The sequence below is a fragment of the Marmota marmota genome, unplaced genomic scaffold (genome assembly GCF_001458135.2).
Source record: "Marmota marmota marmota unplaced genomic scaffold, marMar, whole genome shotgun sequence".
NCBI classification, from domain to species: domain Eukaryota; kingdom Metazoa; phylum Chordata; class Mammalia; order Rodentia; family Sciuridae; genus Marmota; species Marmota marmota.
The window spans coordinates 6,531,865-6,557,786 of NW_025999969.1; the positions used below are offsets into that span (position 1 = coordinate 6,531,865).

Below are 25,922 nucleotides of genomic sequence, written 5' to 3' on the forward strand. Positions count from 1 at the left end.
AGTCTCATTTCCTCTTCCAAACTTGAGTTTTGATAGTTAGATATACGTGTTAGGAGCATATACTTCTGACAAGACAAGTGTGAGTAATCTCCACCTTAACATGGCTTTGTTTAGTCTGCTTGATTTTCCTTTTTTTCCTATGTAACTGATTAAAACTAAGGGAAAGGACTTAATTAGGAACAGAGACACAGAGGAGCAAGAGGCCCAGGAGGAGTGGGGGAAAGACATTCACTGATTACCACAAGAGCGACTTGGTATGGCTGGGGAACAGGTGTGAGTGCTGGAGAGTTGAAAATAAAAAGAACTGAGAGTTATAAAAGGTGGGGACGTGGGGCTGGGGCTGTTGCTCAGTGGTAGAATGCCCGCCTTGCAGTAGGAGGAACTGGGTTCGATTCTCAGCATCACATAAAAATAAATAAAGATATTATATCCAACTACAACTAAAATTCTGTTTTAAAAAAAAAGGTGGGGACATGAAAATATGGAAGGTGAGTAATTACTTTTTCCTTTTTCACATTTTATTTCTCTTGGCTCAGTTTTCTCACTTACCTTCCATTCAAAAACACTAAGCAAAATGTTGTATACAGTACTTTAACCTGAACCCTGCCCCCCCCAAAAGCGATTTTCTGTGTTTTATTTCTCTTTTAACTTTTCTGTCTTCCAAAAATGCAAATCAAAGGAGAGCCATGCATTCATCACTTAATATTTTGGGGTCTTCGTATAACCATGAAAGACTTACATAAAATTCATATCTCATCTATCATTTTTAAAATGAGAAACTTAAGCAAAATACTCTCCAATGGGAAGGGAGACATCATACTAACCCTGCTGAAGCTTGCACTCCTATTAAAGGGCATTTAATGAACAAGTAAGTTAAAATGTAACATTATTAAGACCAAATATAGATATACATATTTAATGCAGTTTTCCTAAAAGGCTTTACTGAGAAGGTGGCAGTTGAGGAGTGATGTGAATAAAGCGGTGAATAAGTTGAGGGTGAACCATGAAGAAATAGTACTCAAGAAAAGGGAACACCAAGTACAAAGGCCAGGGATGAGAGCATGTGAGTGTGTTTGGACCACAGCAAGGAACACACAATCAGAGGTCTACGGGAATAGCTAGTGCTAGATCATGGAAGCCCCTTACGCCACAGTAAGGACTCTGAAAACTTACCTCATCATGAGAAGAAATCACTGAATATTTGAAAGCAGGGTACGATGTACTATTTCTTATAAAAATAATGAGGAATGTTTACATGCCCTTTATATGTGCCATAGGTTTATAGGTGTTCCAAGCGTTTTACTGACATAAGCTTATTAAATTTTAAAAGAGCACTACGGTAAAGATATCATTATTTCCATTTTACAAAGGATGAAACTGAAGCAAAACAAAGTTAAGTAACTTGATAATGTTATGTTAATATGTTTCAGAATTTGAAATTGGACTCAGGCAGTCTGCCTTCAGAGTCTTGCTCTTAATCACTATTTGTTCTGATTTCCATTGTTAAGGATCTCTGAAGTATGGGAAACAGGTTGTCTGGACAAGAGTCTAAGCAGAGAGAGACCAGTGAGGAGAGAAGTGACAGTGAATTGAGCCATGGTGGTTGTGATGGAGGAGAGGAATAGTGTTCCTAGATTCAAGATGTAGTTTAAATACATTGGAAGTAGAAGGTTTGTGAATGGATTGCACACAAGCAATGAAGGAAAGAGTGGAAACAATGATAACTCCAAAGTTTTGACCTTGCCACTGGTTAAAAGATAGTGTTTCTGAAAGGACATTCGCAGAGTCCACGCAAAGTCCAAGGACCACGCCACACACTGGAGCATCACTCAAGAGATTTATTGTCAGTCACAGGAGGCATACGGAAAAGGCTGTCCCTCCAAGGACAGCAGTGGCCTGCCCGCACTCACAGAGCAGCTTTATAGCCTGCAAGAGGAATATCATAAGCTGCTTAGGAGTTTAAGCTGGGATGGGGCTGATAGCAGGCATGTGTTCTTTGGGAAGTTAAGCAGCTTTGCCTCAGAACCAAAACTTTGGAACCTCTAGATAAAATGACTCCTGACCTAAAATGGTGAATCTGATGCCAATATTGATTTGATGCCAATAGTTTCTTGTAAATCTGTGCAAATAGAAAGGAGAATGCTTGGTGAGGGATAAAAAGAAAGAACTTGATTTTTGCCCAGTATGGTAGCACACACCTGTAATCCCAGAGGCTCAGGAGGCTGAGGCAGGAGGATGGTGAGTTCAAAGCCAGCCTCAGCAACTTAGTGAGGCCCTATACAACTTAGACAGATCCTGTCTCTAAATAAAATATAAAACAGGACTGTGGATGTGGCTCAGTGTTCAAGTGACCCTGGGTTCAATCCCCAACCAACCAACAAAAAATCTTGATTTTGAGCATGTAAACTTCAGTATGTACACAAAACATCAATAAGGGTAATGAAGCTGGATACAGGGGTGTAAGCCTATATACTGTACTCTGGAGACTAAGGCAAGTTCAAGGCCAACCTGGGCAACTTAGTAAAAATCTGTCTCAAAAACACACAATCAAAAGGACTGAGGATGTAGCTCTGTGGTACAATCCCAGTAAAACACACACACACACACACACAAAGGGAAAACACAGGAGACAAATGGTGTATACAGTCTGTGGTTTGAACTGCACATTTAAATTTGCAGGTCATTACCATATAGATATTTTAAAAGTTATATATCTGGATACCATCCTGAGAGAGGATACATAATTACTCCAAAGACTCAGCTCTGGGACATTACTGTCTTCAGGTATCATGAAGTAGGGAATCTAGCAAAAGAATATGATAAGAAGTATCAGAAGAAATAGACATAAAACAAGCATTCCAGAAAGAACTAATGGATTGACTATGTAGAAGCTGCTAATAGGTCAAGTAAAATGATGACTGAAAATTGACCAGTGAATTTGTAAAAGTGGAAGTCATTATAAACTGTGATTGTCAAGTGTTAGTGACAAAAAGTTTGATTGGATAGGGTTCAAAGAGATAGCAAAACTTATAAAGATACCTAAGTGCCAAAAAATGGGGGTGATATCAGAGGGAAGAAAGAAAAAAATAATGCTTTTCTCAAATACATTGCTCAATTGCAAACAAGTTTTGTCAAGTGTCTCCTACACACCCAGTACTGTTAGGTACTGGATAGCAATGAATTTGCAGTTTCATTCATTTATTTATTCATGAAATAATTATTTTTTGAATGCCTGTTATGTGACAGATACTTTTAAACATTTTAAGTTGTTAATTGTTTTAGTAGTATTTTGATATTACAACAAATTTAAAAGATAAAACTATTACTATATTTTCATAATTCTAATGCATCAACATTTTTTTCACATTTCTTTCAACTGCTAGCCATATGTCTTCATAACTTTTACTCAACATTATTATATTGTAAGCCTTTATCTTGATAGATACATTTCCATAATAAAAATTTTAACAGAAAACTGGTTAACTAATCATTTCCATTCCCATCATTTATACAGTCTTAAAATTACAATATACTGTCATTATTTATCTATATGTCTTTTGTTTTCAGTAAACTATAAGTAGACTCTCAAAGTCCAGAACTACTTCTGATTCGATTTTGAACTCCCATCATCTGCCTGTTTTATAGGTAGCACAAAGGTCGTAGAGAAGTGTCTAAGAGCATGAATGCTGACCACTTGAGGTCTCATTTAGACTTCTCCACTGGTAGGCTTGTAGCCTTGGACAATTTATTTACCTTCTCTCTATTTCATCTATAAAGTGAAGATAATAATAGTAGCCTACATGTTGCTATGAGGGTTAAGTGAGAATGTGGAAAGTTTTCATGATCGTGCCTACTACTTGATAGACTCTGTGTACGTGTGCTACAAGAGACACAAAAATTGGTGCCTGAGATATGCTTCATGAATGAATCATAAATCATTGAAGAATTTATTTTTGTTTTACACAGGTAACTTTTTGAATGTTTTTGGAGTATTTCCTCTTTTGATCAGAAACAGTGTGATGAGCATGTACCATGTACCCTATAGCCAAAGATAAATAATAATTTCTTGGGCTGAATTTTCCTAGGTGATATGGGTAAGTTAAATAACATGATATTTCTATAGTTTTGATTACATTATGGGAGTTAAGCTTCACCAGGGCAGGGGCAGAACCTGAGCCTTTAGCAAGACTGGCATCTACTAGCTCCCCTTTCACCTGCACTCACCTAGGCCCTTTTCTTCTTTTACATCCCTTTTCTTCTCCTTAATTGCTTTCTCTGGACTTCAAGTTCCATAATAAATAAATTAATATGTTTCAATTAGGTAGCTCTAGGAGTGGAGGGCTGGGAGAAAGTCGAGGATGTGAGGAGCAAGGCATTTGTGAAGAGACAAGTCAGTTTGGCAGATGCCTTGGTCAGAGAATGGGGGTAGAGTTGGAAGGGCAGGCCAGTCAGGATGAAATCCTATTGGACTATCAAAGGTAACAACAGAAGGTTCTTAAATAAGAGAGTTGACTTAATGACAGCTATTATGAAGCTTCTCAGGATGATTGTACAAATGTTACCAGAATTTTAGGGAAAAGGCTCAGGTTTTGGGGGTTCTAATGGACTAGATTTAGCCACCTGTCCCAAGATGCCAAAGAAAGACACATGCAGTGTGAAGGCAGGAAAGAGCTTTAATCAGTATAGCCACACCGAGAAGCCACACTTTGGTCAAGTGACCTAAGAACTGTCTTAAAGGGGATGACAAAGAACTTTGAGGTTTTATAGAAATGGGCAAGAAGGCAAAGGTTGGCAGGTTTGCATAGCCAACAATGCAGAGGATTTTAAACAGGTGATGATCTGATTGATCCTTATCTCAGGATGAGTTCTCCAAACTCAGAGAAGTTTTATTGGATGAGGGGACAATTCTCTTCCCATCAGAGAAGATTGCTCCTGCTTAGGGGATAGTCTCAGTTTCTGATCATGGGATAATTGCTCCTGCTTAGGGGGACAATTTCATCATAAGCCAGTTTTAGGGGGGACCTTATCATAGTGTAATCTGCCTGAAAGGCTTGCTGTTGCTTGGGGATAGTTTTTTGTGTCTCTGGTTATGGAGATGTTTATCAACCAGACCTGTTAGAATCCAAGGTAACTGCAGGAGAAAATGACTCAGGAGACCTCAGGAGAGAAAGCAAAGATGCAAAATGAAGTCAGAGAAGGAAATAGTTTAGTTGGGTCAGTGCTGGGTCCACCTTTACAACTCCCATCCCGAGTTCGTGTGTGTGTGTGTGTGTGTGTGTGTGTGTGTGTGTTTGTGTTTTGCAGCTGAAGTCTCTTGCTGAAAGCTGGAGAAATGAGAATGAATGAAATCTTTCTATTGGGATTATTTCGTTCTGTCACCAATTAGTTATTTCACTCATTCATTCAGCACACATGCACTGAGAGCGTATTTTGTTCCAGGTATGTCCTAGGCACTGATTATTTACCAGTGGACAATCCAGATGCAGTTCTGCTGTCATGATCGGTTGCTTCTTCACACGACTGTCAGTTCTAGTAAGAGCTCTGGACTGCCGAGATGGCTTTTCTGTTTCTTCCTGTTGCTCTCTGTGTTTGGCACATGGTGGGCGCTCAAAAAGACTGTCATGGCCTTGCTCCATAACAGTTAGATACATACAGACGGGAAGAAAAGTCAGGGTTGCTCCGACTTCAGCAGTGAGACCATAATTTTAAAAGAGCACATGTCTGCGCCTATGTGTATGGTGTATGTGCGTGCGCAGGGGGGCGGGGGGGGCGGTAATCCTCCCGGAGCGCCGGGCACCGTGCCAGGCTGAGCTGCAGGAGGATGGCTCTCCTTTCCTCGCGCGCTCAGAACAGTCCAGGCAGTGGCTGGGAGCCTTAGGAAGGAGCACAGCCTCGCATCCGCCCGCAGGCGGACCCCTGCGCTGCTCCTCCTCGCAGCGGGCGGGACTGGCCCACTGTGCCGCCCAGAAGCCGCAGGCTCGGGAAGCCCTGAACGCTGGTGGATTGCGAGCCAAGGCGGTGGGTGGAGCCTGATCCACGATATCGCGGCCAATCGCGCGGCGCCGGGGGAGGAGCCCCGAAGGGGGAAAAAGAAAGTGCGGCGGAAAGTAAGAGGCTCATTGGGGAAGACGGCCGGGATCCAGGTCCCCTGGGCTTCGCTTTGGCCCGGAGCACGGAGAGAATCAGTGCAGGGAGACCCTCCACCCATTCCGCCCCTTTCGCTGTGCCCGCTCAGCTTCCCAAGAAAGGTGAGTCTCGCGCTGCAGTGAGGACTGGTTTCATTCTGCCGCAGAAACTCAGGGTAGATGGATTCTTAGAGATCGTCTCCTTCAATCCTCCTGTTTTACAGAAGGGAAAACTGAGACACAGGGCGAGGCAGGGGCCAAGGTAGATCACTCAGTGCGGTGGCGGGGATTCGAACCCAGCAGTTCAGAGCTCCATCTTTGCTTGTGTAGGGATTAAGTAACGCAATCGTGGGATCCGTGCGTTTCTATGCCCATTCTCAGCCCTTTGCGGGATCTACTCCGGTCTTCCTGCGCCTTGCTTGCTCCAGCGCGCAAATGTAAGCGATGAGCACTGGAGGCTGTGTGTCCCAGCATGCCCATTCAGTGTCACGTCGCTCTCAACCCCGAGCTATGACAGCGTGGGTAAAGGCTGCCAGCAGCCTCACTCCCTCCTTTGCTGACCTGCTTTCTCGAAAAGATGCTCCTGCTGAGGATGTCCCACAGGCTCCAGGCGAAGTTGCCGGGAGAGGGAAGGGACGCTGGATGCTGGTGACCTCCTATGGTACTTCCAGTTCTCTCCCCAGTCCCGGCAGGGAGCGGAGCTGTTGGCCTTGTGGAGAATGAGATGTCCCTCCTTAAGGAACTGACTTCAAGGAACCATATCGTCCCTCCCTTTCCAGTTTGAAGTACTGGGAAGAAATCAGGAGGCTAGAGTTAGAGAAAAATCAAAACCACAAAAACAAACTTCTGCTATTTCCTTAAAGATCCCATTCCCAACCTGTCTTTCCTTCATCCCTGGTTGTGCAATTGTGAACCAGGACACCAGGGGAAGCATTTTCCTGCTCTGCTGTCAGATCCCAGGGTTAGTTACCAGCTGTAAAAAGAGGATTTGCCTGGTTTCCAGTTCTGCCATGTGTTAGCTGTCTGAACTTGGGTAAATTAGTCCATCTTTCTAATACTATTTTTCCCCACTCACCAAAATGGAGATTATAGTGGTCACCTTAGGGTAGTTGGGAGGATGAAATGGGGCAGGCAATTCAAGTTACATTTTGTTTTTAGCACAGTGGCTGACCTGGTACCTGGTCTGTTTGAAACTGATGATAACTATTATAAATATTCTTGAATAATAATCCTGGAGACATTGAGTTTTGAGACTGCTTTCTTATTACACTGAAGTGACTTTTTGTTTTTTAAATATGGAAATGTGATGTTTTCTTCTTCGGAGTTTGAACAGTTCTGTTAAAGTACATCTTTCACGTGTGACTTGGATCATGGATGCTTGATGTGGAATATAAAATTGATATTTCTTAGTGATATGAATTTTCTACTAGTTTTTAGGTCAAGGCTCAGGCCTGTGAACTGCCTTGATCTGAGGCATCTTTCATTGACAACGAGGGGCTTTAATTTAATGAGGGATAAAAAAGACCAGAGGAGGAAGTTGGAAGTCACAGCTGTAATAGACTGTGCTAAGCCTTCTATTCCTGCTCTCTTAGATCAGTCAAGCAACTTTATGTTATTCAGCTAATATTTGTGCAGGGATGCTACTAAATTCATTCTCTTTTAGAGACTAACTTGCTTTATTTAAACACAAACACACACAAGCCTACACTGGTCTTCCTGTATTATTGCTATTTTAAAATTAAATAGCTTCTTTCATACATCTGTACCCTGCTCATGACAGTTGTTTTTATTTGATTCACACAATAATTCAGTTCTATCTACAGGCCATGTCATAAGTCCCTGACTTTGGTATTTATAGTTGGTTGCCCTTCACAGTTCAAAATATTTCTATGCAGTATTGATGAGTACCTGAGAATGGGTGTGGTACATCTTGAGAGAAGGTAAGAGTCCAGTGGTACCCACTCAGGTACCTCCCACACCAAACATTTGCAGAGGATGGAATCTCTTGCTTCCGTCAGCTTGTTCCGTGTGCATGCATTGTGATGAGCTGGTGGGGATACATCTGAATGTGTGCCTGAGAGACCAGGGACTTGTGAGGAAAAGCAAAATGTTCAAAATAAGGTCAGAAGAAGGGGATGGAAGGGAGATTGAAAACAAATTTCTTTTGGATCTGATTCTTTGAAGAAAGGAAATCCAGTTATCCTTACTCCTTATACATATTATTATTTGTTGCTAGCAAAACCATATGTATATATAGAACTTTAACATTTCCAAAGTACATTCCACATATATTATCTTCCTTGTTATTTGCAATAGCCCTGGAGAAGGACACAGCAGGCATATTAATAGTACAAGGCACCCATGTTTTGTGATAAAACCTACTTGATTTCAAATTCTAGCTGTGGTACCAAAGTAGCTGGGTGATATTAGCAACTTATTTTACTATTTAGGGCTTCTATTTTACCCAATTCTAAAGTTGGATAAATTGCTTACTCTAAGAATTTATGTGAAGATTAAATTCAGTGAAATAATGTCAAATATGTGTAGTGAATAGGTGCTCATTAAATGACACCTCTTCTTAGTTAGTCTCCATTTACTGAAAACTGGAATGAGACTCAAAAATGATAGGCTGCCATGGGTCACCTTGATGGGAAATTCACTTTTTAGCTTCTAGTTTTCCTATAACACCCTGCTACATGTCCAATGAGATCTTGTCCACCGCGCGGCCAGCACGCTGGTTTCATACAAGAGGTTCATAGCATAGAAGTTAACTAGTGAGATCAAAATAAACAACCAGACTCAATTACCTTTTTCTATGACCAGGTCCGAGACGGCTCCCCCTCTAGCTCTCGCCTAGAACCACCCAGTGGGGCAGCAAGGCTTACTCAGGACTAGCAGGAGGGGGGGGGAACGAGAACTCCAGGGAGTGGCCTTTTATTGGGGAACAAGAAATTCAGGGGAAAATTCCATCCAATGAAGGTCGAGGGGGGCAGCATTCCAAGGTCAGGGTTAGTGATTGGTCTCAATGTCAATGGTCAGTCACACCCCCACACAAACAGGCTCTCGCACCTGGAGAGGGTGGGGATTAGCTCCTACACAGTTTGGCCAGAACGCCTCACACCCAATCAGGGAGGTGCCCAGTCACGTGCGAGAATGGCTTCCCACAATCTTGAGTACTTTACTTTAATTGTTAGGTTACCTTATCTGGCTGGTGATTTCAGGGCATCCTTTTTTTGTCACAGAGTAGATATTTCCTTGCTAAGAGTACAATCCTTCAACATGACTTTGTAGAATTTAGTGGAGCCGACTCTCAGGAGAGAGAGTTTAAAGTGATGATCTCTAAAGCAACTTTCTCATTTTCATTTGTTTGATGTGATGCCCCTTCAACTCTTAGGAGGAAGGATTACTATGAATACATAAAGTTCAGAATTATGTCTGATTTTTCTTCCTGTCCTGGGTGGTTTCTTCCCTCTGCAATCCTGTAATAGTTCAAAGACTGGTATTGAGAAACAAATGCCATGCATGGCCATAGCATCATTCAGCTCTTTCACAAATTCCATGGATAAAGAGTGGAATAGAGAGAACAATATGCAAATCTGAAAAAAAAAAAAAGCATTCTTTCCTGTTGATGTTAATCATTTGCTTGGAATCTCAGCCCTCCTTGCGGAAACTTATGGCTACAGACTTCAGTAGGAAGATGAGCTGTTCTGTTTCTGATCCAGGCAGTGGGGCCATTTATCTATAGAGACTCCTCACAGGTCATCAGGTTTGTCTCCGTTATAGCAAGCAGACAGGCTTGCAAATGCAGTCCTGGGAGAAATGTTTTGTTCCTTGCTTTTGGCATTTGGGAACATTTATTTATTTGCTTTTGCCAAGAAGTAGGTACATCTTACCTGGTGTTGTTAGGAAAGCAGAATGTGACTGGAGGAAATTGGAGGAGGAGACAGGGGGAAAGAGAGGTTATCTCCAGTGTACATACAGTTTCGTTTGTTGCTCAACTTCATTGGGCTTTTGCTGGAGACACAGATGTAGGTTCTGGTGAGTCACTGTTGCCTTGCCTGTGAAATATTAAAGAGAGCCACCTACTGTGCTCTTTGCCCATTTTGGAAATTGCTCTGTGGGGAAAGAAAAACCACCAACGAATAAGAAGGTTACAAAACATTTGGTGTCTGACATTTTGGGGGATAAACTCAGGTTAACTTTTCATTTGCTCATTTTTATAAAACTTGGAGTGCATTGTTTATGCTGATGGGATAGATAGGGTGCCTTTCTAGTTTGCATTTATTTTAACTTTCTCAGCTGAAGCGTGTTGAGTTCTCAACTCTGGCAGGTACCTGAGGCACTCTTCTAAAGGAATTATTCTCAGGCTCTGCAGTTAGGAAGTAGGAATGCTGGTGCCTCCTTAGAATCTTCAGTCTCTGTCTTTTCCAAAAGTCAGCATCTTTTCCATAGGAAGAATTTAATAAACACTAATTCTTTCTTCTGCCAGAAATTCCTTCAATTTATTAGTCTGTTAAATTATGGTCATCAAAATTTAATAGCTATTCTTTATTGAACTCCATCATGTTTGTGTTGAATGGTTTACATACATCATCTTATTCAATCCTTGCAATATTTCTGTTTTTTTTTTATTTTAATTTTAATTTTTTTTAGGAAACTGATGCTTATAGAAGTTAAGTAGCATGACCTATGTCACATAGCACAACCAAAGTATGATGCTGAGAATCATCAGTACATTTCGTTTTAGAACTAGGAAGAAACTGAAATTGTCCTTTCTCTGGACTAGATCAGAGGACCTGGGTTAAGACTTCTGGCCCATGCCATCCGCATCCTGCCATTCTAGTCCTGGAATTACTTTACCTGTGACTGAGGAATCTCTATTTTGAGGCCTAAAATGTGAGAGAGCTGAACTGGATGATCTCTAAGGTTATTCTGCTGCAGAGCATTGTGTAGTTTTCTTTAAGATTCCTTTCAACCAAAATTCTGCAATCACATCTCTCTGCAAAAGTCAAAGTAAAAGGGGGAAATGGGACTAAAGAGGAAATACCCTTGTTTTTTTGCCCCGGAGATGTATTTTCAAGCCAAACAGACCAAAGCAAGGGAAATTAGCATCCGTTGGTGCATGTACTCTTGTCATTTCATTTCAACACAGAGATATCTTTCACATAAATATCATTGTCTGCCTTTTCCTGATGAAAGAACCAAGGCTCAGAGCAACATACAGACTTGCTCAAGTTTATGCAATTAGTAAAGATTAGAACCTGTGTGTGCTTGAGTGAATAACCCTTTGGTTCATTGTATTGTATTTTCTGGCCACCATATCTGAGGACTTGTATAACTACAAGCATAAATGCCCCCTCCCTGCATTCTTATGCCATATCTACTCAGGCTGTATCTTTTCTTCTCCTCTTTCCTTCCAGACATGCTGCTCAAATTCTTTCTTGTTTTTTCTTAATTTATGGAACTGCCTTAAATGCTTATAACATCTTCTATCTCTGGGATGATATTTGTGTGTGTGTGTGTGTGTGTGTGTGTGTAAGTAGTTTGTTCAGGTCCTTGATTGGCGCCTAAGTAGCTGAGGACATGGTTTATCCTGTCCTGTGTCCAGCACAGTGCCTTGCACATACAAAGTACAAAACTGAATTGATAATGGATTCTTCCTAGGTCAGATCGGCCTCTGTCAGATAGGCCCAGAATTAGTTTTCTGATTTTTCCCTCTCTATTATATCATAACACTAATTTTCTTAAAGGTTGACTCAATATACAAATAAGATAATTTTAATTTCCTTTAATTTGCTGTTCACAAAATCAGACACATGATAAGGAGTTATAGAATCTAATAAGATTGGACATTGCTGGCTCAATAATGGAAAAACACATTTATAACTTAATAATAAAGGATGTTTTGCAGCAAACACAGTGAAGGATGACACTGAAGTGCATGCTTGCATATATTGACAGTAAGGCCAATGTTAAGTGTCATAAATAAATTACCTGGAGAAAGTAGGAAGTTTCCATAGAAAAGAGCAGCTGCAAAAAGCTTCAATCTCAAGACTTCTAAAAGTAGTGAAGAATTCATTTTACTTGATATAATTGGCATCAGGTGAACATAAGGACAGATAACGTCTGATTTCAAGATTATGCCCCGTAGGTGCTTGTGGCTCCCACCTGTCTGGCAATAAGTATTTATGATTACACTGGCTTCCTCCTTTACCACTCAATTCTAAAGGCAAAATAAAAGAGAACCAGTGATTTTATAAATTCTGATATCTGCAATTTTTTTTTAAATCAGCAGAATAGTTCCTTAAACTAGTATCATTAGATGTTACAGTGACTTAAAATTGTGGCTCTGTGACATAGTTGGCTTTGACATCTTACTAACTAACCTCCCTGGGCTTGACTTTGGAAACATTATTTGGTCTGTCTCTGCCTTATTTTTAGCACCTGTAAAATGAGGATAATAAAATCCATTTCATCAGGCTTTTGGTAAGTGTCAGTCTAAATTATAACATTTGTTAAAAGCCTGGTGCTGGGGGATTTAAAACTTTATTATGATTAACAGCAATGATAATAATTCTATTGCAGGTCCAAATGGATACTGGCTTAGAGAATAAAAGGCCTAGTTCAAATAATAATAGTTTTTATTTATATAGAACTTGAAACCTTCAAAATCTCAAAATGCTTGCTATTATATACGCATGCACACTTTAAAAATATTACTTCATACTTTGTTATTCAGAGAGACTAAATATTTGTAGCAGGACTGAGTCTTAGACCCTGTCTTTCTAACACCAAGTTGGCATGGTCTAAGACCATGAATTTTCCCTCAGCCATTCAACTCACCAGCCCTGGTTCTGGTTGGTTGCATTTTTCTCTGGGCCTTCCTCACCTGTGAAATGAGGATGTGGACAGGATTCTTTCTCAGATAGTTGCTATGAATACATGACTGCTGAGCTCTATCTTAGGAGATACCATGCAAGACTGAGAGCAGAACTTCATTCCTTCCACATCCACACGTCATGGCATGTGGAACCAGACATTGTAAGTCACAGATGCCTGGCAGTATCATTGGCTTCAGTGAGAATCACAGCTGAACACTGCATCAAGAGTCAGATAGGTAAAGATATCTTATCTGCCTTAGGGATGTGATTCTGCCACATTTCTCTAACCTGCAGAGCCCCCCACCCACTCTGGAATCCAGATTTGGGGATGGGAAGAGAAAATAGACAGCTGGGTTAGGAAAATGTACATTTATGGTTTTGGAAATAAAAGTGAAAATTTTGAAAAAATAAAACAAGCTCTGTGTCACCATTAATCATAAAAGGATAAAATCTTTGGCTTTTATTTGGATTTCAGCATTATGAGTACAAATTTTCTGCTTTATTCTTCTGAGTTTTTAGTGCCCATGGAAGAAGCTTGGCTTTCATTGAAATATAGGAGGTCTTTCACTTTATAGAAATGATAGAGACTCAAGAATCATAGTACATAGTAAATATTACTTTTCTAGAAGATTTGATCTCAGTTTTCCAATTACAGAGATGATGGGGACAGGGGACTGAATGATGGTGATAGTAGGTAGTAAAAAACCGCTTGGCTCTGAATTTGGGATTGGATTTGAATCCTAGATACTGCTTGCTTAGGCTGTCCAGCCTTATTCCCCTCAACTGTAAAATGGTAATAAGCATGTCCTATTTATCTCCCAGATATATAGATTAGACGGAGATTTCTTATGATGTTTAATTACTTTATTTAGTCTATTGTTTATTTTTTATTTCATGCCCACTAGAATACAAAATCTACAAGTCAGAGATATTTGATGTCTTTACTAATGTATCCCAGGTGCCTAGAATAGTGCCTAGCAAATGGCAGATATCTAATGGATGAGTTGATGAATAAATAAATGTATGGGTAGATATAAGTATGATTAATTATCCTCAAGAAGTAGAAATAAATACATGGAACTGGTTAAAGAAATAATTTACATTGATGATACTGAAATATAATTTGATAGGTATACTTATAGACACTTTTATATATAACCTTATACATATACAAATGTGTATATAGGTATATGTGTGCATATATGTGAAATGTTTAATTTTGTACATTTAGAATATTGAAATGATAATATGTGTACATGTATACATATGTGTGTGTGTGTGTGTGTGTGTGTGTATCTTTTGGAGTTATCTGAAACTGCCTTAAGAAACAGAAATGCTGAAGTGATTGTTTATTGTTTAAATGCTATAGTTGTTGTTTAGAGAGTTTGGGAGGAAGGAAATATTTGTATGTATATTTTCTGTTTATATATAATATGGATAGACAGGTAAAGAGAAGAAAAACAAGTGATTTCATGATTAAGAAATGGAAGACTGATTGAAACAACCAACATTGAAGGGATATGTATTTTAGATAGGGTGTTCAGGAAAGGCTATCTTAGAAGGTGACAATTGAATGAGGAGAAAAGCCTGCAAAAGAGCCAGGGTGGACCTGAGGTCATGTCTGAGGTGGCTGGGTCTGGCTAAGAGGGTCAGAAGACTGGTAATAAGGGCCTGTGACAGGCGGGGGCTAGATCAGACTGGCCTTGCTGGCCAAGGTGAGGAGTCTGGATTTTGCATAATGTGTGACAGGCTGTCCCTGAGAGCACAGAAGCAGGATGGTGACCAGATTTAACACATCTGGAGCCTTGAACAGAGTGAAGGAAAATGGAGGAGCTTGTTTATAAGAAGGGGAGATGAACGGCTCTGATCTCCTATGGGCTGCTATGAACAGATGAGAAAGACATCTTGGTTTCATTGATGTGTCATTCATAGCCTCTTGTTCCCCTTAGACTATCTCAAAGGGGAAAAAAATAGGGAAATAGGAAAAACTGGATTCTTTTGATTTTTCTGAAATGAGACTGTTCTTATTTCCAAATGCAATGAGTAGTGGAAGGAAATGTATGCACTATTGCTCAATTCAATTCAGCTGGAAATTTCACAGTTCCTGTGTAGGTGTTTTATGTAATCAGTCCCCCAAAACATTGGACCTAGTTATTTCCTTATAAAACTTCAGCTACCAGTTTCTGAAATCTGAAGAGTGAGCAAATTTAATTCCATATAAGATCAATTTCTTCTTTCTGGCTCTACACATTTAAATGGTATCTAACTCTTCAATAAGTTGCTTGTAGGCCATCTCTCCATGAACTATTTATTGGTCTATGCACATATATTCAGTCTCATATGTGGCCCTTCATAATGGGAGTGAAAAATAACTTGACAACATATGACAAACACCATTTCAAGTGCTTTATGTATATTAGCTTTGAAGTCTCAGGACAATCCTATGAGGTAGGTACAGTTGAAACCAACATATTAGAGAAGAGGAAACTGAGGCCCAAAAGCTGGAGTCCCCCAGTAGCAAAGCCCGCATTTGAACTTGAGCAAGCTAAATCATTATGCCATTCTGCTCTTTGATTGTAAGAAGTGACCCTGCATATTTATTCACCTCTCTTTGTCCCACTTACTTCATAGTGCATTATTTGAAGGAATAGTTCAATAAGTGTATTTAATCAGTGAATGAGCATGTGCCCTTTAGTCTCAGGTGGTATCATTTCATAAGCATTTAGTGGTAAAAGCATGGGCTTTCTACTGAGACAACCTGGGCAGGCAAATGCCTCTCCCTACTTTTGGGATGTGGTCAAATTACTTAACATCTCAACCTGCTTCCTCATCTGTGTTCTTGGCAGAGAGAGAGGGCTGTTGTGAGGATTAAATAAAATATGCATATAAAGTACTTAGCACAGTGCCTGGAACATAATTAGTACTCAGTCCATTTGAGCCCTTTTTATTGCTTTTTTGAACTAAAATAACCTCCCCAAACATGCTTATAGTTATATACGCAGGCAGTTTTTCTAGTTGTGCTTGTTTTATTAACTTGCCTTTAAAAATCAAAGCCAAAGATCCAATCATAATCAGTGATGTTAATTTTGTTCCAGGGCCCATTCTGGCACATTGCCCAAAGCAAAGCATGCACTGTGGATGCTAAAAGGCCCTCTTATAGGAAGAACAGCCAGTCCTGGGGAACTGCATGGGAGCAAAAGGTGTTGTGAGATCATTTACCCATATACCTTTTGTCTCTTCCCTCCAAACATCTGATACACCTGCAGGCAGCACTTGCAATCCTGCCCATTCATCTCCCCAGTCCATCTGCCTGGATGGAAAGTTATTTTGTATTCCAGCATTGGCCCCCGAGCATCCTGGGTGACAAGAGAAATGCAGGAGAGTACCAACATTTTGCCCCAGATAACACTAAATAAGGCTAATTCACAGAACTGGCTGTAAGTTTAGGACCAAATATTGATCGAAGGCTTCTTGTGACCCGGAGCTGTGCTGAGTGTGTCATTTTCATTATCTCATTTAATCATTACTGCATCCCTATGCAAATTTTAAATTTTAGTTGTAAATTTAATTTACAACTAAAGAAAAACAGAAGTGCCAGGGTTGTTGCCTCCATGAGTGCATTGGGGGCTGTGATGATAAAATCAAATATTTTTTTTCTGTCTTGCCACATTTTTCTTCCAAAACAAATTGTGCAGGGTTGCAGTACCTTTGGAATCTCCAGGGACCTCCCCTGCAGTGAAGACATGTTTGGCAGAGAAATGAGACAAAGGTTGTATGAGGGAGTCCAGAAACTTCATTCCATTTGACAGTTTGTTTTGCTCTGGAAGAAGCTAGTAACAATGAACTGAGTCCTGTATGCATTTGTTTCCTTCTTTGTAAGAAATCACTGAGGTGCTTATTTATGGTCTTACTTCATTTTCTGCTGTTTTAACAAAATACCTGGGACTGGGTAACTGATAAAGAATGGAGGTCATTTCTAATAGTTCTGGAGGCTGGGAAGTCCAAGGTCAAGTGACTCTCATCTGGAAAGGCCATCTTACTGCATTATCCCAAGGCAGATGGTGGAAAGACAAGAAAGCACACATATTCTCAAAAGAAAAGGGGCTGAACTGACATTTTTATCAGGAACCCACTCCCTGGATAACTAATCCACTCCCACTGTGAGGGCATTAATCCACTGAAGGGCAAGGTACTCAGGACTTCATCACCTCTCAGGGGTCCCACCCTTCAGTGCTGTTGCCCCTGCGCTTGTACACATGCGAGAGGCACACAGAGAGATGGAGAGAGAGAGAGAGACAGAGAATGGTGCCTGATTCATAGTTGGAACTCATACATATTTTAAAATGTGTGCATGAGGAAATAAATATTCCTTGGGCTTTCTTTTTTTTCCCCCTCTGAGAATGGAAGGTGCTGTGGGATAATTAAAAATGGTGAAATTTTCAATGTACGCCTTTCTTTTTAAAGTTTTACTTTCAAAATTATCTCAGAAGGAGATTATTTTAAATTATGTGGCATTACTTAATCTTGGTTATTCAGGACAGTTTGTTGGAGTGGACTGTAATTCCTTTAGAATTTATTGAGGTGAGATCATTTACCCATATACCAAATGGCTGCAGACTGGTATACTTTTACATTTATGCAATCTGATTTTCACAAATTTTCTTCTCTTTCTTACAGTCTGCTAGTTCTTGCTTTCAGTTCACCTTTTTCTAGCAGTTTTCTCCCCACTCCCTGTACAGGGAATGGTTTCTACTTTACTGTAGACTAGGAATCCAGGCAACAAATTTGCTAGAACTATGTGTGTGATAAGAATAAAAGGTGTTGAAAGTAGACTACAGAGATTCTTCTCTGAGTGAGGGGAACAGAAAGGTGTGGTGGTAGCTCTAAAACCTGTCTTCATATAAATCAGGTGATATCTTAAGTTGTAGTGTTGGTTTTCAGTTACGTGTGTCAGTAAAAGGGACCAGTGACAGGGACAATTCTTTTGCTCTTTTGGACAGTAGCATTTTCTGAGAACTTTACATAGGTAAAGCATTGGTGAGATACAGAGATTAGAAAATCACACAAACCCAGCCTTTGCAGAGTAAGTTTATAGATGGTTATGAGTAATAAGATACATAAGGGGGTTTATAATACAATGTATTTAATATTTGAAATAGTGTAAGAGTATCTAATGCAAGTTTAAAATATATAATAAAGAATTTGGTATTTTAAGAAGAGAGACAAGTGTGTAGCTCAGGAAGGGGTTTATGAGCAAGTCCCATTTTGAAGGGAGTCTTGAAGTGATGGGCAGGAATAGACATGAAGTAGTTGGTGAGGAGTGGTATGTGAGTGAGGATCTAACTAGGGGAGCAGAAATAAATGGATGGATAATATGGATGCTGTGGAATTTGGGATTCATCACAGAGAGCTACAATTGTGGGAAAAGAAGAGCAATTAAACATCCAGAAGGAGAAGTTTGGAGATCAGAGGAAAGTCATTAATCATAGACCCTGAGAAAGAGCTGGTGAAGAGGTCTGAGGAAGGCTGTTTTCTCTGTGGTCAGCAGACAGGCAGTAAGAAAAGTTGGATATGATGTAGAAGAGAGCAATGTTCAATCCATGAGAACAAATTATAGACCTCTGCTGCCTCTCACTGTATGAAGTGGGTAGTCTGCACAGGGGTCTGGTGCATGAGGCTGTGGAATATCTCACCTGCCTGGCCTCAGACTTGGAGAGATTGGACGGGGAGATCTGGCAAGGTTGGAAGAACAGTGGACGTGGCTACTACCACCAAGGAAGAGAGCCAGCAATCAGAAATGGTGTGCATTAACTGCAGGAATATCTAGGGCCTGGAGAGGCCCTCTGAAGGCCAGCCCTAACTTGAAACCATTGGGAATAAGAATTCTGGGAAATGTAATCCCAGTTTAACTTCATGGACCTCGTTAAAAATCTCCACCAAGGACAAGTGTGGTGGCCCACAGCTATAATCCCAGCAGCTCAGGAGGCTAAGGTAGAAAGATAACAAGTTCAAAGCCAGCTTCAGCAACTTAGCGAGGCCCTGTCTAAAAATAAAAAAAAAAAAAATCACCACCAACTTATATTCCAGCAAAGGCAGTAAAACTAAAACATATAGAGAGGAAAGCAGGGCCTTCTTTGGGGAGGACCCAGTTTAACTGAGAGATGGCCTATGAGCATAGGAATCACTGAAGATCAGACTCTAAACTTGGGATATAGCTCATTGGAGGAGCACTTTCCTAACACTTGCAAGGCTGTGTATTCAGTCCCCAGCACCAGTAAAGAAAAAAAAAAAAATGTGAGCTGTGTCATTCAGTACCTTAAATATCCTTTTGAGAAATTTTTGCTTTATCCTGTAAGGCAAGGAGAACAACTGAATATGCTTGAGCAAAGGAGGGGCATTATCAGATTTGTGTTTTAGACAGATCTGGTATTGGTGAGAAAGTTGCAGATTAGAGAGGGAATAGATGGGACAACTCGTGGGAATTCTATTATAATAACCCAGGGGAAAATTTTGCATTCCTAGAGCTGTATTCTGTCCTTACCAAGGGTGGTGATCCAGAGTCATCAGAAGAGGTTGTTCAAGACCATTCTTGGAATTAAAATGCCAGTGTACATTGCAAGCCAAGGTTGGAATACCCTTGTGATGTGGCTAGATAATTCCTTAAAATTCCCTAATGATTTTGCTTCTAGTGTGTGAAGAACAAGAGGAAATATATAAGCAATTGGAACAGTGAGTTAAATGAAGTTGGCTCACGTAGTCACATCAGTGTCATTTGAGGGAAGGCAAGGTCCTATAAAGATAAAGATACTTATTTCCCTTACTAAGACTTTTGGGCTTTACTGAGTGATAGTCAGGTATTCCTTGGGTTTGTCCAAGAGCCCAACAATTTATGAATTGCTTTTCTTGTCACTAGATTTGGTAACAGCTCTGTAAGGTCAGTTTGTTCTGAATTATTATAAATGAGAAAACTGAAGCTCAGAGGTTGAAATGACCATCAAGTGGCCACTTAGTCCTGGATGATCAAGAGAGCTCACTGGAATTCTATCTATTCAATGGACACCTTTCAATCACTCACCTTCTACTTCACTGTGCACCATTGCCTGATTATCTTCTTGGGACACCTCTTTGATCATGCTATGTTCCTGTTCTAAATCCGTCCATGGGTTTTGGACTTCATTACATGTAAGGTCTCTTTTCACCCAGGCAGCAGGTGTCTGTTGATCTGGGTGGTACAGTTCTTGCTGTTTTGATTCTTCAGCCCTGTGCAGTATTTTTACTGCCTTCGATCAAACTCAAGGTGAAGAGGAAAGTGTCCTTTACAAAAACATACCTGAGTACCTTAACATCTCTAGGAAGTGCACACATTTTGAATTAGGCTGTTCCCTGTCTTCCCTGTCAGCACTTACCAGCACACATTCCTGCATATTTAAAAGCCTTATCTTCAGCCCTCCTGCCTCTCAGGACACAGCTGAACTCCTTCACTTGTCTTGACTTATTTAAACCACAGGCTCACATCCAGTGCTGTATTGCCTCAGATTTCAACAGCCCGTAGCAAGTGACTAAAACACCTGTAACCACCTTTTGCTGCACCCAGGCAGTGTTTTGTCCTCTAAGAGGCACCACTAAGGCAAATAAAAATGAGGTAACTACTGCAGGACTTTACTTTGGGGACTCCAGGATTTTTGTTGCTAATGATGTAGAGATGTAGTGCGGGGACTGGCAGAAGGCATAGAAAAATGGATCTTTTGCAGATGTTAAATGGAGTATGTGTGATGGTTCTCAGGGAATACTAGATCGCTGGGGTCAAGAGGACTAAAACTCTGGCTTTTCCAGTAGGCCATTGAGGAACCTGCCATTTTTAGAGTCAGCTGAACCTGTTCCTAGCTGGCATAGCTGGCATTCTGACTTCTTGTCCAGTGAGCTCCTTCTCTTATCTTATTTCTCACCTGAGAATGGATCTTCTTATTGCTCCCTTCCAGGTATTTGGATTTTCTACTTCCTTGTTCTTGCTACAAGGAAAAGTATGTAGGGAAAACTTTAAGAGACTCAAAGGTTAGACTTCTAAAATAAGACAAAAATAATAATAGCTAACCACTTTGAGTGTTTATGCTGTGCCAGGTGTTGTGTAAAATTGTTTTACATAACCCTCTTACCTAACTCCATGAAGGGTTTACTGACCCTCTTCACCAATAGGGACACTGAGATTCAGTGTGGTAGGTAAAGTAGCATGCTCAGATATGGAGAAGGATTTGGGCCCAAGTCTGTGACTGTAAAACCCACAATGAAACAGGATGCTTTGCATAGGTGTGCTGAGGCTTGCCTTGTTGTCTCATGGCTCCTGTCTAATTTGCTTACATGTACAGCTGAGCATCTTGTAACAGGTGTTTAGTTACTACCTGATTTGTCTGACAATTCTCTGGAAACCCATCTTGGACTAATTCAGCATCATTGGCTGTTTGAGTTTCTCGCCTCTTATTGCTTCCTTTCCTCCTTTTCCAATTTCCTTTTAAGTTCAAACACATAGGAGATACCTTAATTAGTTGATGACAATTGTCCCTTTTTAAATGGTATTTTCATTTCCTCAATATATTTTTTCTCACTTTGAGGGTTAGAGAGGTGAGTAGGGAAACATGTGCTTTTCACTGGTCCTAAGGATCCACATAGACGTGGAACTTCTGCTTTCAAATGCCGATACCACTGGATTAAATGCCCAAAGGTGTCTGAGGAAGATGGGGCCACTTGACCAACTTGGCTCTAGAGATCTCAACCAGGACAAAGTAGATCAAAATTATAGAGGACCAGAATCTAGCTCAACATCTTGACACATTTATTACAGTTGGGACCATATGAAAACGGGACTTGAAATGAATTCACCACCACTAGAGATATTTAAAAAGGGCCTAGACATCCACTTGGCAAGGATGTTACAGGGAGACTTGAATATTGGAAAAAGGAGTTTGAATTAAACTGACATTTAAGTATCTTTCCGGCCTTGAGACTCTGTCTTGAATTCACTTAGAAACTTTATATTGGGAATAAAGGTTTCCCCTTGTTATAATTAACACCAAGTAGTGATGTCGCCTCCTCACTCCCCCCCTGCGCTTCCCCCTTCTGAACAACTGCTCGATTTAAGAAGGGGACTTAGGCTGAGGAAGGATGTGGTTCCTTCCCTCTTGGCAGCACTCTGTGTCAGAATGGAGGACTTGTGTCTGGGCCTGGCATGGTTCCCTCATCGGTCCCTCTTACCAGCCCAGTCGTGTCTGGGACCAGAGCACGTGGGAGGTGCACATCCGTGTAGAAAAACCTCCCACTGGCTGCCAGCGCTGGATTTTTTTTTTTTTTTTTTTAAATTTCCAAAGGAATGCAGTGTTACCTAGGGCAAACCTCTTGAAGGAAAGATGATACACCCCCAAACAAGTTCAAGGCAGACCAGACAAGCCTCCTCTGGAAAATATTCCATTTGTAGTTGGAAGCATGTGAAAAAGATTCTTTAAAAAATGGTTTCTTCTTGCTATTTCAAAGGACAGTAGCTTGCAGGCCAGAATGTCAGGAGTACATACTCCTTTCCCCCCTCCTCCCCAGCAGACCCAATCCTTTTCTATCTTCTTCCTTATTTTTTCCTTTAAATTAGTTTATTTTATTTTATTTTTTTTTGAGAGAGAGAGAGAGAGAGAGAGAGAATTTTAATATTTATTTTTTAGTTATCGGCGGACACAACATCTTTGTTTGTATGTGGTGCTGAGGATCGAACCCGGGCCGCATGCATGCCAGGCGAGTGCGCTACCGCTTAAGCCACATCCCCAGCCCTTAAATTAGTTTATTATTAATCTGAAAGCTCTGTTGTTTAAAAGTGATAGTCCTTTGATTTAATGTCGGGATAAAGACAGTTCATTGGTTCTCAAAGGAAGGAATGTTGCAAGGGTAGGAAGTGGTCAGCAGCTGATTGATATCTTGAATGTGACAGAATTAAAGAAAGGAAGACTGGCAGTGGGTTCTACTGGTCAGGGCAGCAACTAAGAGTGGACAGTGCTTTTTAATTAAATAAGGTGATCTTTCCTTTCAGGAAGTACAGAGGCTTAAAAATTAATCTTCAATCCAGTTCAACTTTTTAAATGAAATGTTATAGCGCAGTATGTTATGCTCAAATCTATCATGTTTGGATATCTCAAACTATGAAGTTTTATTCCTTGTAGGGAGACTTCAGAAAGTACTAGATATCTTCAGTCAAGTCAGTTCAACTGTCCCTAGAAAATAGATGTTGACAACTTCATAGCTGTAGGAAATCCTTAGAGATCCGATCAAACACTGCCTGTAGGACGTTTGGCCAAGATTTCCCATATACACCATAAATCTTTACCAAAGTCATGGGAAGAACAGCAGCTTCAGATTCTTTAGCAGCCTGCTTATTGCTCCTGGACCCAAGTATTTGTCTTGATATGGGACCATTCCCTGTTTAGCCATGACTCTTTCCCTGGATATTAATGATATTTTTTTAGGGACAGTGATATTTCTTAGTGGCCTTTCAGAGTTAGGAGACAGCATGGCTTCATCAGAGAAAGGCCTAAACTGGGAATCAAAAGACATCTTTTTTTTTTTTTTTTTTAACATTTCCAATAACAAGTTATCGACTCATGAAAGTCACCTCTTCTTTCTGGGCTTCAGTTTCCCAATAATGTCCTGAATAACATTATTGATTTATAAGTTCCTTTCTGATTTTCTAGAGGTTATCTTGATAAGAAAGTAGATAAAGTGTGAGAGAAGTAAAAGAAAACACTAGCAAATTCAGGGTGAGGTTTGGAGAAACAATCCACTGTTTAAATACGTCTCAGGAAGTCTTTGCTGCAACAAAGTTCCCTGTGGATATAGGAAACTTTGAGACTCTGAGGAAACTCTGTCTTTTTTGCATACTTCAGGGTATATGAGTACCTGCTATTTGTCTCATTTCTCTTTGCTGGAAGCTGACTAGAAACATGGATTTTACCACAATATATCTTAATATAAAACTTCTATTTTCTAAAAAAAAAAAAAAGAACTCAATAATGGGTAAATTCTAGGTCATAGACCATTATGAAAAGTTAAGGTTTTAGTCCCTGATTAGCAATTTTGCAATCCTGGAGTGGCCACAAGTACAGAGGCATAAAAATCACATATTCTGTGTTATAGCTCTGATTATTTCCAGTAAGTACTGACCTCAGATCGCTCTTGTTATCTTCGGTGCTTTTGTTTTTCTGTCAGTTCAGTGAAGTGGTTGATGCAAAGTCTTCCACAGGTCTCCTGTGATCAAGGATCTCTTTGTCACTCTTTTGATAGGCTGTCTTTCTAAAATATATTCTATACTTCACTGCTGTCTTATAGCAAGTATCCTGAGAAATTATACTTTCATTCATAATTCAGGACCATGATTTTGAACACCTATTATTTCTCACTGCACATAATGATGACCCCAGGACCTACTGAAATATGTAGGACTGACACTAAGTAGCTCTTGGTCCCCACATGGCTAGCTCTCTTCGTTTTTATTTTTTATTTTTATTTTTTGTTTCCTTTTAAAGCCTTAACTTTCTTCCTTCCATCAATATGCCTGCTAATGAAAAGTGTTTGCCTTCCATCCAAATTTGCTACTTCTCTGCTTTGACATAAGAACTCAGTTAACTGGAATGTTCCAATGAGGGTATGAGGATCTATCCCCTAAGTGAAGTTGATCATTTCTTTTTTTAAGTTGATGCATCCTAGTTGTCATTTAGAGCTCTGGTTTGCCTACATGTTGGTTTTGGATATTTATTTGATAATTGATACTGTCCAATAATTTTTTTAACTGTTGAGGTTGATTCTATTGGTTTCACCTTCCTCTTGTTCAGATGTTAATCTTCTTGAGCAATAGACTCATTTCAGGTTCTTGCTGTGATCTTCTGGGATCCTATTGATTTTTGAGTCTAAACAAAAATGACCAGAAGTCTAAGTGGGGTATAAAAAAGACAAAGTTTTGAAAATAATCAAAATACATCCATAGGGAAATGGGTAGATTCTCTATGGTATAGCTGGATAATATAATCATATTTAGGCACTGAAAGGAATGAAATATAATTACATGAACTGGTCCAGAAGAATGTAAATGCTTTTTTGTTAAGTAAAAGAAGCCAGACATAGCTCCATACGTGATTCACTTTTTGTAAATGAAGAGAAAAAAATGGCAAAGTCTGTTTCTGGTAGTTAACACGTAATTATGTTGGGAATGGGATTGGATGAATGCTAAAGTGAGAGAATAGTACATAATGTTTTTACCTCCTACCTAATATGATTTTTTTTAAAAAAAAGAGGAATAATTTCCCCTAACTTTTTAATGAAAGTCTTCAAAGTTGAAAATATGACAGTGAACATGTATGTCCCCACCGAGATTCCATTGCTAACATTATGAAATCCTTGCTTCATCATGTGTCTCAGCATGAACGTGTCTATGCCTGATCTTCATGTGTGCACCTGTGTTTTCAGATGTGTTTACTTATTTAAGGAATGAACCTGCAGCCTTTTGCTAAAAGAGACTCATCGCCCATCCCAAATAACGTCAGAGGGAGAGCTTTGACTGATTCACAAAGACACAGAAACAAGTACTGCCAGAGGGTTTATTAGCTGTCTTTACTTTAGATACCTTTTCTCTTCTTTTTTTTTTTTTTTATTATTGGTAGTGTTGGCACCTGAGACAGGGAACTTGCCTGTTAGGGTTTGGCATTTGCTGGAGTTTCCTGGTCCTCCCCTGAGTCCTCTGTCTCCCGCCACATCACATTGACTCTACTGTGTCTTTACATAGAGCCAACTGTGCAAAAGCATGTGCACTCTTTTTTTAAATTTATTTTTTTAATTGTTGATGGACCTTTATTTTATTCACATGTGGTGCTGAGAATCGAACCCAGTGCCTCAC

At 40.0% G+C, this 25,922-nt stretch overlaps 1 protein-coding gene across 6 annotated transcripts in view; it reads left to right on the forward strand.

Annotated features, from left to right (window-relative positions):
* Positions 1-6,042: 6,042 nt before the first annotated feature.
* The window catches only part of LOC107154380 (interleukin 1 receptor accessory protein), a 135,562-nt gene continuing 115,682 nt past the window's right edge, over positions 6,043-25,922 (forward strand). For 5 of the 6 annotated variants that reach the window (XR_007347961.1, XR_007347962.1, XM_048804081.1 and 2 more), the window contains exon 1: positions 6,043-6,248. The gene's annotated coding sequence lies outside the window, so the exon portion shown is untranslated. The remainder of the gene's footprint in view (positions 6,249-25,922) is intronic. The other variant, XM_048804082.1, reaches the window with a different exon arrangement.